This window comes from Mustela nigripes, chromosome 12 (genome assembly GCF_022355385.1).
Source record: "Mustela nigripes isolate SB6536 chromosome 12, MUSNIG.SB6536, whole genome shotgun sequence".
NCBI classification, from domain to species: Eukaryota; Metazoa; Chordata; class Mammalia; order Carnivora; family Mustelidae; genus Mustela; species Mustela nigripes.
The window spans coordinates 148,515,167-148,519,487 of NC_081568.1; positions in this window are offsets into that span (position 1 = coordinate 148,515,167).

A 4,321-nucleotide genomic window follows, 5' to 3' on the forward strand; every position below is an offset into this window, starting at 1 on the left:
TATACACTATGGAGTATTATGGCTCCATCAGAAAGGATGAATACCCAACTTTTGTAGCAACATGGATGGGACTGGAAGAGATTATGCTGAGTGAAATAAGTCAAGCAGAGAGAGTCAATTATATGGTTTCACTTATTTGTGGAGCATAAGGAATAACACAGAGGACATGGGGAGATGGAGAGGAGAAGGGAGTTGAGGGAAATTGGAAGGGGAGGTGAACCATAAGAGATTATGAACACTGAAAAACAATCTGAGGATTTTGAAGGGGCGGGGGGTGGGAGGTTGGGGGAACCAGGTAGTGGCTATTGGGGAGGGCACATATCGCATGGAGCACTGGATGTGGTACAAAAACAATGAATACTGTTATGCTGAAAAGAAATTAAAAAAAATTTTTTTTCAAATAAAATTTGAAACCTCACTGTCCACCACTAGAAGTGTCATGACCTGGTTATCACCACTGTGGGAATCATTCAGTCCTCACAAGAGCAACTCTCCATCCCTGCATCATTTCTGTCACCACCATCAGCTTACTCTATTTACCTGGGAAGATTTCACCTAGTGTGGAGTCCAATCTGAATTTGGTAGATGTCTGAACTGGCTTAATATATAAAATTTTTGCCCATTTTTAGGCTTCTGCTCAAAAAGGAGGGTTTATCAGAGGTTATCATGACTATTCATTGGGATAGAGAGTGAAATTAATATTGAATGGAAGTGAACCAAAAGAGGCATAGTGGAGTGGTTAGGAATCCCAAGGTTAAATCCTGGTTCCAGCCTGCCCTTGCCATGTGATCTTGGGCAAATCAACTGACATTCCTCTCTCTTAATTTCTCAAAATATTACATCCTAAGATACCCATCCACATCTAGGTAATGTGAGGATTTAATGAATTAAGGCAAATAAAGCACAAAGAATAGTGTCAGGCATGTAATTCTATAAATGTTTGGTATTATATTCCTTCTCTTCACGGCTAAGAAGAGATAACACTGAAAGACAGTTCCACCAAAAGATGAGCGTCCTCAGATTGTCCGTCCAATGGAAAGAGAAAAGTTTGCTGGAAGAGACCTGAATTCACATGGAAGCCTTGAAGCCACAGTTACTTCTCATTCTTTCTCCAACTCAGCTTAAGTTTCCCTTTTGGAAAGTTCATGAAGCAGAAGACAGTCCCATACAGATCACTATCCTGCATCCTGAGATCTCCCGAGAATGAGGGATGAGACAATTGAGATGAGTAGTCAAAGGGTTTCAGAGGTCAGAATGACTGTAGGTTCAGACTTCTTAGTGTAAACCCAACCCTAACCTGCCTCTTCTGGGTGATCATGATGAGGGAGGGTAAATAAGAGCTCCTACCCACTGGAGCCTCCCATAGCACAGCCACAAAGAAAACCAGGTCACACCAGGAAGCCCGAGTTCTACTGGGGAGTTTGAGATCATGTATTGTACCACATAGGAAGCTAACATAGAAAACCAATCAAAGACAAAAGAGGAGAGATCCTCAAGAAGGCTAGTGATCAAAAGCTCTGATGAGAGTTTCTTCTTCAGTGCAACAGGGAGTCCCAGCAGGGGTGAGGTCCAATACGAAGGGAAATCACAATCTTGACCTGCCCCTAGGTCAGTGGTGGGCACCTTTAAGATGGCCTCCAACATTGTCTCCTATTTTTGTGGCTTTGTTTAATCCTTCCCTGGAATGACTAATGGAATGTGCCAGCAAGAATGGAATGACCAAGAATACAAAAATTTTGTTATGGAAATTCTGCAGCTTCTGGCTTTACAAGATACTCTATATTAGAGAGTGTCTATAAGCAAATAAACACTTGTTTTTTAAGCTACTATGTTTCAGGGTATTTGTTCCACAACAACAGGTAACAGATCATAACATCAAGAAGCTCCTGACAGAAAGGTAGCTGTGAATGACCTCTGTCTGTGACGGTCACTCCTGCATGGACCTCGCATGAAGAAGCTGCACCTTCTTCAATCACAGCCCTTCCCTCTTTGCCCCCCTGGACATGTCCTTCCCTGCTTTCTGTTGAAGGACCAACCCATGCCAACATTCACAGTTCTTTTCACTCAGCCTCAGGCCATACGGAGTTATCCAGTTTGAGGCTCTATATTTTAAAAAAGGAGGGGGTAAAAAAGAGTGATGCTCAGTAGTTGGAAGGAGAGTAAATGACAGTAGAATGTGAGCACTCCCCTGAGGAACAGCAGGCTAGGGTTCTCCCTGAAGAAGTTCTGTACAACACCTCTAATTCCTGCTCTCACTTGGACTACTTGCTCTCCCAGCCTGGAGCACAGGCCTTGCTCACTTCTGTCCATTACATTGTGCTGGTCTTGGATTTCCTGTTCCCTGTTCATTTACATTGCATCCATTCTCAAATAAAGTGAGAAGGGGGAAAGTTCCCTGGGAGGTAAAGTTTCTAGTCTTTGCATTTCCAATTAATACTTTTATTTAGTGCTCACTTTCAATACATAGCCTGAGTGTGGGATTCTGGATACAACATCATTTCATCTTAGAATTCTGAAGATCTATCTCCTTCCAGCATGCCATTTTGCCAGTAAAAAGCCCAATATCAATTCCATTCGCATTCCTTGGATGGTCGCCTGGTTATCTCCATGGAAAATTGTAGGAACTCTTCATCCCTAGGGACTATGTCAGAAATATCATCAGGGACTGATGACCTAGAGCACTTCCATCAACACTCCATTCAGAAGCATCCTTAAATGACAGCTGATGTGAAAAGGCATGGAGATGCATATTACCAAGTGGGAGAAACCAATCTGGAAAGGCTATATACTGCACGATTCCAACTGTGTAACATTCCGAAAAAGGCAAAACTAAAATTCAATAAAAAGATTAGTGGTTTCCAAGGATTCAGGGGAGGGAGGGACAAGCCGATGGAGCACAGAGGCCATTTAGAGCAGTGAAACCACTCTGTGTGAAGTGGTAATGATGGGCTAATGGCAGACAAATTATACTTTTGTCAAATCCCATAAAACACACAACCCCAAGAGGGAAGCCAATGTAAACTATGGACATGGACGGAGAAAGATGGGTCAGTTTGAGCTCATGAACTGTAGGATGGTGTGAGTTGTTGACAGTGGGGAGGCTGTACTTGTATAAGGGCATGGGGTACATGGGAACCCTCTGTACCTTCTGCTCAATATTGCTATTTACCCAAAACTGCTCTAAAGTAGTCTATTGAAAAAGATAATGTCTGCTTACAATGTTCTTCAGCTTTGGCATTGTCCTTTGTTACATTTCCTAAGAGTAATATGTGTTCAGCAGCTAACTACAATAGGATATATGATATTTCATGCATACATACACGCAGAATAAAGCAAGATATAAATATAAATACTTGTGTACTCAACTCCCGAATGAGGAACTAGGTGTTTCTTATATCACTGAATATTTCCACAAGCTTTACCCCATATTCTCTCCACATCTCATCTCAGAAGTACAAATCCTTCAAATTTTAACTTTTTTTTTTTTTGCTTTCATTGGTTTTTACCATTTATGTGTGTTTCTTCAGACAATATTGTATAATTTTGTGTGTTTGGGTGCTTTAGAAAAATAGAATCTTCTGTAAGCTGCTTTTCATTTACAATTGTTTCTATCGCATGTGTTTTCCATTTTGCAAAGGTAGAACATATTATCTATTTCCTGTCAGTGGACATTTTGGATAGGGGTTATTTACAGTTGTTTCTTTCTCTTCAAAGACTTCTCCTGTAAACATCTTATACATGTTTCTGGTACACCTGTGTAGAAACGTCTCCAGAAATAGGAGTGTAATTCATAACATATGAATTCTTTTTTTGTTGTTTTTTTTTTATTTTTTTAAATTTTATTTATTTATTTGACAGAGAGAGAGATCACAAATAGGCAGAGAAGCAGACAGAGAGAGGGGGGAAGCAGGCTCCCCGCTGAGCAGAAAGCCGGACACGGGGCTCGATTCCAGGACCCTGAGATCATGACCTGAGCCAAAGGCAGAGGCTTAACCCACTGAGCCACCCAGGCACCCCTCTTTTTTTAATTTTTTAAGACTTTTTAAAAATTTATTTGACACAGAGAGAGTCAGCGAGAGATGCAACACAAGCAGGGTGAGTAGGAGTGGGAAAAAGAGAAGCAGGCTTCCCGCTGAGCAGAGAGCCTAATGTGGGGCTCTATCTCAGGACCCTGGGAACATGACCTGACCCAAAGGCAGACACTTAACAATTGAGCCACCCAGGTCCCCCAACATATGGATTCTTAACACATTGCACCAAAGAAAGAGAATGCATTACTTAATCGAAGAGCCTCAAATCTCCCATCACTCAGATATTTTCT